Source organism: Myotis brandtii, unplaced genomic scaffold (genome assembly GCF_000412655.1).
Source record: "Myotis brandtii unplaced genomic scaffold, ASM41265v1 scaffold902, whole genome shotgun sequence".
Lineage (NCBI taxonomy): Eukaryota > Metazoa > Chordata > Mammalia > Chiroptera > Vespertilionidae > Myotis > Myotis brandtii.
In genome coordinates this window covers 112,225-121,185 of record NW_005371709.1, presented here as the reverse complement: position 1 = coordinate 121,185, position 8,961 = coordinate 112,225, and positions in this window count along the sequence as shown.

Genomic DNA, 8,961 nt, shown 5'->3' with positions numbered 1-8,961 from the left:
GCAAATTAAGTCACCTAACACTATATACAATACACAGTGTCTTGCAACTTTTTTCTTGCACATGAGATATCTTGGGCATCTGTACATGTCAGTGTCTAAACATTATTGTGACTAGCAGGTGTGGATTCCTCTCCAAAGAAAAACAGTATCCTTCAAATGCTCGTGCCTGTTTGCAGGGTTAGGATCTAGAAGGAATTTCATGGCTTTAATAGATTAACTTTACAACCACTGACAAGGAAGGTTCCTCCTGAATTCAGAATTGAGTTCACAAGCAACTGAACTACTTTCAAACTTGTATGGAAAGAGATGAGATATAAATAAGTAAACTGGCTTGTTCATTTATTCACAGCTAGTTCAACTTAGGAGCAGTGAATATCCTCATCATAATTAAGGGTGGAGATAAAAATCAGAGAAAATTCATTAATATAAAATTTCCCTTTATGTTATCACTATTAGAGAATTTAGAATTGGACTATGTATTAAATTGGTTATTTAATTACTGCTTAAATACAGTATTTTTTTTACTGATTTCTAATTTTATTACATTGTGCACAGAGAATATTATTTATATGCTATCAGCTCTTTGTCATCTTTTTGAATCCTGGTGTGGCTCAAACATGGCCATTGTTAATATTTTTCATGTGCATAAAGAAACATATAGTCCTGGCTGGTTTGGCTCAATGGGTAGAGTGTTGGCCTGCAGACTGAAGGGTCCCAGGTTCAATTCTGGCCAAGGGCACATGCCTGGGTTGCAGGCTCGATCCCTGGTAGGGGGCATGCAGGAGGCATCCAATCAATGATTCTCATCACTGTTGTTTCTCTCTCTCTCTCTCTCTCTCTCTCTCCCTCCCTCCCTCCCTTCCTTCCTCTCTCAAATCAATAAAATATTTTTTTTAAAAAGAAACATATAGTAATACAGTGATTTTGTCCACCATCCTAGGTAAATGAAGAAATCAGAAAACTGAAGTCCATATTCCTATTTGAAATTAGCAGAGGGACAGGCTTCCAAATATTGTAAATCCTGAAATTTGCCTGACTAAAACTCTCCAAAGCTTTATAAACAAAGAATTTTTAAAATTATAAATGATTTTTAAGACTTTCAAACAGAATAAGGATTATAAAGTTGAAAACAATAATTCCCTCATATTTCCCCTAACTCCCAATCCCAGATGGAGGAAGTGGGACACTGTTAACAGTTTTATGTATTTCCTTCCAGACATTGTCTATGTACATATAAGAATATGTAAATACATATTATATGCCTAACCTTAAAAGGAAACACCATATAGAAATGGGATTTTACTATCCACATACTGTTATGTGCTTGGCTTTTTTCACTACGCAGAGCTAAGATACCTTTTCATATCAGCACATTTATATCCTCTCCATTCTTTTTAATGGCTGTATGGTATTCCATAGCAAAGCTGTTTCATAACTTATTTAGCAATTCCTTATGGATGGCCACTTAGGTTGTTTCCAATTTTCTATTACAGATAATGCTGTTATAAGCCACCTTGTTCACACAAGAGATTGCTGCTGCTTGATTCCGTCTTTCTCAGGACCAACTGCTCCTTCCTACTGTGTATTTCACCCAAAACTCTCCTCATCCTTCTTTGCTGCAGACCCAGGTACTTAACCCACTTCCTCTCCTTGAAGGCTGTGACACCACTATCCACACTGGCTAGGGAGCAGCAGGTAGTATGTGGGGTGGTACAAAACTTACAAGGTTCATGCATTCATAGTCCCTGGCTTTGGTTTCTATGGAATGCTGAATTTCCAAAATTCACCAGCTCCATTTCTGATTCCCAAATTAAGGAAAGTCTTATTGATTCTTTTTTCCATAGTCCTACTCCTTTCCCTGCCTGAAAATGTCTTCTTATTTCAAAAGAGCACTTCATGGCTCTGAGGACCCTAGACTGGCTTCTCAATTCAACAAGTCTCTGTCCTGTCCATTGTGGCTGCGCCTGAACATCTGCTTCAACCATAGTTTTTAATTATTATGCAACATCTGTAGGTAGGCTGCAATGTTCTATGACTAACAAACAGCCTGAAAATGTCAGAACTTTGAGTCCTAAAGCCAGCTAATCTTGGATGAGTCACACATAACCTTCTGGTACCTATAACATAAGGCCAGCAAAATGCATAATTTCCCAAGCCCTGGAGAGATTGGGTGATATGGCCGCACATAGAAGGGGCAGATTTCATGAGAGAATGCAATGCCAAAGTGAGCTTTGGGTATGAGTGCCTCATGGGTCGGTACATCTGTGGCCACCTGTTGTTTTGCCATTTGTTCTGCTGAATTGGAGACACCCAGAATCCCCCAGGCTGATCCCTTGACTTTCACACCTGTCCACATCTGAATTTTTCATTTGTGATCTAAGCCAGCAGCACTCTAAGGGCCTCTGGAAAATCAGGCATGGCATTTCTAGGCTCTGCTCTGCAGAACAAAAACAAAGCACACTTTCTTGCTGCCAACTACCCAAGAAAGGTTTGTTTCTTCTCTGGTCATAAGAACATAAAATGAGAACTTTGTGCTTGGGAGAGTTCAGAAAGAACATTATGGTAAAGACCATCTGAGGTGCCAACATGGGAAATTGTCGTTTCTGGGGGAGTCCTAGGACAGATGCTTTGGGTTTATCACATGTTGAGACCTCAAACTGAAGGCTACTTCAAGGGTGAAGAGAAGAGGGAAAAGGCTGATTTGGTGAGTGGCTTGAGAGGACTGGGGGTAGCACAGAGTGGCTAACTGAGGTTTTTCAAATGCAAAGAATATTCTCAGGTTTATTTACTGCAATGCATCTTTCTAATGCCTCTGGCTATTTTTGGTATGGTAGCTAAGTGCACGGGATAAGGAGTGGGGCACAACTGACCAAGACCCAAGCCAGGACTAAGTGTACAGTGGGGATTACCCCTGAAATTTTTAGTTTTGGGGATGTTCAAGTGTCATATAGGCTAGCACTGCTCCTAGGACATACTCTTGCCCTAGAATCTCTTTTTGAAGAATGGGCCTTATGTCTGGAAATCAGAGGAAGTCAGGGCTAGGCAGGAGGTAAACTGAGCTGTAGAGGCTAGCCCCTGTGGAGGGTGTAACACTCTAAGGACAGTGGACAGATGTTTCAACATTCTCAGTACAAATTCTTTTTACTTTACATGTTAATATAACAGAACTTTGCTTTATTGAAAATGAAAACATAAAACAAACCCTGCAAACTTTAACTGACCTATCTAGATTTACAAATTAAAAAGGAATACGCTAACCACAATAAGCATTAGTTGAATAATTATTCTTTTATTCTCATTACTAATTCTTTTTGTTTTTGTTCTCAGTGGACACAGTACTGTCCCCTAGGGGGCGCACTGACATTCTGTGGGGACAGGTTTTTTTTGTTGTTTTTTTTTAATATATTTTATTGATTTTTTACAGAGAAGAAGGGAGAGGGATAGAGAGTTAGAAACATTGATGAGAGAGATCGATCAGCTGCCTCCTGCACGCCCCCCACTGGGGATGTGCCCGCAACCAGGGTACATGCCCTTGACCGGAATTGAACCCGGGACCCCTGAGTCCGCAGGCCGACGCTCTATCCACTGAGCCAAACCGGTTCGGCTGTGGGGACAGTTTTTGTCCTGTAGTTCTCACATTAGTGTCGGAGTGTTTTACATTGTGAGAAACCTATTATATCATTATTTTTATTGATATTAGTATAGTACTTCAGAGTAATCCAGTTTTCCTTTTTCACCTTTATATTATTATTGTAATTTTCCTGAAATTATTTGTGTAGTTTTCATTATCTATGAATTTAATTCCAGGAGAATTAAAGTGGTGTTAAATTTTTGTTGTAAGCACAGAATGTTGAGTATGGCAGGATTGAGTGCCCCTGTTTATAAGATCATTAAGCTTTGTTTGCTTCTGCTTCCACACGTTCTGAGATTCTGAGATGAAACATACAAATAAAAAGAAGCTGGTGTACACTGATTTCAATAATCATGCTTTCACTTATTTTTCTTTCATAGTATCTTCTGATATATATTTTTTAAACTTCTTGACACCAAAGCCTACAATCTTAACCACATCTATCTTCTCTTAACTCACTCCTGTGTTTTTTAAGGAGTTTGGCTTTATTTTATCTATTTATTTTTAGTTTTTGTTATTTATTTCCCCTCCCCTTTGGCAACCACCAGTTTGTTCTCTATATCTATGGATCTGTTTCTTTTTTGTTTCTTCATTTGTTTTGTTTTTTATAGATTCCACATATAAGTAAAATCATATGGTATTTCTTTCTCTGACTTTTCCTTTTAGCATAATACCCTCTAGGTTCATCCACGTTGTCGCAAAGGGCAAGGTTTCATTCTTTTTTATTGCTGAGTAATACATATATATATAGGCATTCATTTATGCATATATACCAAGTGCCTACCATGAATAAATAATAGTTATGAATAATGATTAATAAACGGGAATAATCAAAATTAATCTTTATTGAGCACCTATTTTATAATGAACACTATTCTGTGCACTTTACTATATATGTTAACTGATTTACTACAAGCCAATGAGATAGGTACTATTATTATCTCCTATTTTTCAAATGAGGAATCTGAGGCATCGAGAAGCTAAGCAACTTCTTAAACAGTAACAGAGCTCATTTAAACCAGACAGTCTGGCTTCAGAGCCCACACTCCTAACCACTCCACTATACTGCCTCTTGAGACAGACAGAGCCCTTGCCAATTGAAGCTTTCAATCCACAGAGAAGACATATATACAAGAAATCATTTCAGTTCAAGGTCATAAATACTATAGTGGCATCACAGTGTACACATGGGTTGAGCAAGGAGCTACCAGATCTCTTCAGGGATGTTAGGGAAATTTTTAGTAGGAGGACAAGATAGCAGTACAAGTGGGTGCACAAAAAAACCAGAAGCACGAGTGAGGCTTATGTGTTCAAAGAATGGCCAGGCCATTCTCTGTTCCGAATGGCTGGATGTAAGGTGCATAGAAGGAACACAGTGAGATAGCCTCACTCAAGTAAAAAGGGATCAGATCATGGAGTACCTGATATAGTACACCAAGGATTTAGTTGTAGATTTAGGACTTTAAAATTTGTTTAGGGATTTTGTTGTTGTTGATTATAATGTTTTTGTCATTTTGCTTCCCTGATAGTAATGAATTTTGGAATATCATGTTCAGATTTGCTTGCTAGGTAGACAGCTCATCCTGCAGTGTGAAAGATGAATTGAAGAAGGGCAAAGTGAAGAAAGAGAAACTAGTTTGGAAGCTGTTGCAAGAGACTTTACAATGGATGATTAGGGCCTGGACGGGGGTGCAGTAGGAGGGATGGAAAGGAAATTTGAGTATGCATAATATATTTTTTTTAAATTCTACAAACCTATAAGAAAAATACAAACAGCTTAGAAATTGGGTGAAATATACAAATAGGCAATTAACAAAAGAAAAACACAAATGCCCCTCCAAAAAATGTATAAAGAGATATTCAACCTAATAATGAAAGGAATACAAAATAAAAATAAATGAGAAACCATTTTCACACTTCAGATTAGCAAAAATAAAAAAAAAGATGACAATATCAAATAATGGAGTGAACACGAGAAAAGCAGTGCTCTCATATAATGCTAGTGGGACTGTAGATTAATTCAGCCATTTATGGAAAACAATTTGGCAGTGTACAATAAACTTGATAATGCAAATACCCTATGACCCAGCAATTTCCCTTCTGATTATATAACCCATAGAAATTCTTGCACATGGGCACAAATAAACATGCACAGAGATGTTTATGACAGCATTGTTTGTAATGGACAGATAAAATGTGGCATATGAACCGCATACATAAGTAAAATGTACATATGTGCATATCTTTAAAAACTTATACAAAATAATCCTACATATTCTTTATAACTAAATATATATGTATGTTAAAAAAATAAATCTGAGGCATGGAGAACCACAATAGTAGGGGGAGGGGAATTAAACTAGGGGTGTCAGTTAAAAAGCATTCAGCTATTTCTGTAATGCTTTATTATAAAAACAAAAAGACCAGGAAAGAGGAGAAGTAACTGGTCAAAATGTTAACACTTGTGAGTTCAGAGTGGTGAATATACAGTGGGGCCTTGACTTACGAGTGTCCCGACTAATGAGTTTTTTGAGATACCAGCTGTCTCTCTGCTGATTTTTTGCATTGAGTTGACAGAGTAATTTGAGTTAATGAGCTCCTTAACGAGCTCGGTCTCAGAACGAATTAAACTCATAAGTCAAGGCCCCACTGTATGTTTATAATTGTATTCCTTGTCTTCGTTTATATCTTTTACATTTTTTAAAAGAATCAAATATGTATGTGTATATGTGCATTCTTTAGAGAGAAGAGAGGATACAAATGATATTTAAGGCGCAAAATCACTACGACTTAGTGACTGATAACAGGTGGAGGCTAAGGGTAACAGAGGGGAGGGGTTAGTAGGACTCCCAGGTTTCTGGCTTGAGGAGAGATTCACTGAGATAAGAAATACAGGAGAAACATAGCCATCATGGCTCAGTGGTTGAGTGTTGACCTATAAACCAGGAGGTCAAGGTTCAATTCCCGGTCAGGGCATATCAGGCTCAACCCCCAGTGCGGGGCGTGCAGGAGGCAACTGATCAATGATTCTCTCTCATCATTGATGTTTCTATCTCTCTCGCTCTCTTCCTTCCTCTCTCTGGGATCAATAAAAATATATACTATATATATATATCCCACGTTCAAAGGCTGTTAAATCGCGTTGTTTACCCATATCTTCAGCAAAAAATCACTTCTACTGTCGTGGTAAACAACCTGCTTCCCTATTTATAATGGTCTGGCCCTCTAGCAACTTTAGCACGAAATTATAGCTAATTTGCCTACAAACGTCAGGTGGTCATAATAATCTGGCCACTCAGTGTATATTTTTTAAAAAAATACAGGAGAAGAGAGCATCAGTTTGGAGGTTAGGGAGGAAAGATAGTAAGTTCTTTTTAAGACACACAGAGTTTGAGAATTCAGCAACAAATGTGCTACCAAATCTCTGTCAGGTAATATAATTTAGTGGCATCCACATTGCCCACAAAGTAGAAGCAGGAGTTGTCCTGATGCCAGACAGTTTAGGTCCTCCTATATGTCCCTGGTTAAAAAAAAAAAGTAGAAACAGGAGTGTCAGTGTTGAGGTCCTATAGAAGGGAGATGAAGAAATGAGTAAATGAGTAGCAGCTAACAGAAATAATGGTGGATATCTGGCAAGGTCTTCATTGTAAGCAATTAATGTAACACTTAGCATAACTTTTCATCTAAAATCATTGGTCCTTTTATTTTTTGATAGATTAGATAGATAGATGTTTCTTTGGAAAAATAATATGTGCAAAATATAAATTTCACAAATAGGGGAAAACCTCTCTCATGGCAATCACTGTTTTAAGCTTCTTTACTTATGACCAAGTTGGACACTTAAAAGGACCAATGCCAATGGCTATAAAAAATATAACATGTGCATGTCCTCTGACCCAACAATTTCCCTCCCAATTTATCTCTCGGTCAAGGGCATGTGCCTTGGTTGTGGGCACATCCCCAGTGGGAGATGTGCAGGAGGCAGCTGATCGATGTTTCTAACTCTCTATCTCTCTCCCTTCCTCTCTGTAAAAAATCAATAAAATATTTTTTTTAAAAAAGGACCAATGCTAATAGCTATAAAAAATATAAAATGTGCATGTCCTCTGACCCAACAATTTCCTTCCCAATTTATCTTAGAGATCTACTTCTATATTCACAAAGGTGAATGTATAAAGGTATTCATTACGGCATTATCCGTAGTATAAGGCTGAAAGGGAACTAACTAGTCCAGCAGTGGAGGACCTGTTAAGTAAATTATGGTGCATCCATACAGAAAGTACTACACTATAGCTGGGAAGTCACTTGCATCCTTCCAGAGATAGTTTTGGCCTGTACACACAAATAACCCCTTTTATTTATACAAGACAAAACATAGTGTATGTATATGCTGTAGCATACACTGTCCTGCAACTTAATTTTTCACTTACTATATCTTAGAGATTATTTCATACCAGTTTATACTATTTACAAGTGTTGAGAATTCAGCATAACTACTCCATAATGTTGCTGCATCCATATTGTGTGACCAAGGAGCCTGCAGGGGCCTTGAACTGAGACTAGCTCTCCGGCACACATGCCTAGATAACACTCCCCTGAGTCACAACAACAAGTAACAATAGCTAAACCTTATCGTTCTTATTATATTCCAAGCACTATTCTAAGTGCTTTACTTGTATTAACTTTTCTAGAACTCACAAAAATGTATAAGGCTGGTAGTAGCATCATTCCATTTTATAGATGAGGACAGTAGCACAGAGGGGTTAAACTTGCCCAAGGTCACAGCTCTGCTAAGTGGCAGAGCTGGGATTTGAATCCAGGCACTTGAACCCTAGGGCCTACACATTTAACCATAACACATCCTGTATATGTAACTCAGACTTCCTAACACAGCATAGTATTCTACTATGTACCATGATTTGTTTAACTATTCCTATTGCTAGACTAGTAAGTTCTCTTTCAGTCTATTGCTACTGGCAGTGCTGTAATAAATACTTTTTATAGAGCCACCTTTGAATATAGAAGTATATTTTAAAGATACATTAGAAGGGGAATTGTTGGATCAAAACATACGGGTTTTATTTTTTATAGATATCAGCCATTTTATTGAAAGTGAAAACATAAAACAAATGCTCCTAGGTATAGTCATAGGTAAAGTGTGGCAATTTCTTTATTCCCCTAGGTATTGATTATAGGTAAAGTATGGCAATTTCTTCAAGTAAGAATCCCTGAGTGAGAATCCTGCCAACACCCTTTAACACGCCTCTGGGCACCAAAAATACTCACTATCTCCTGCCCTTTCAGCTCCAAGAGACATTTGCTTATTTGTT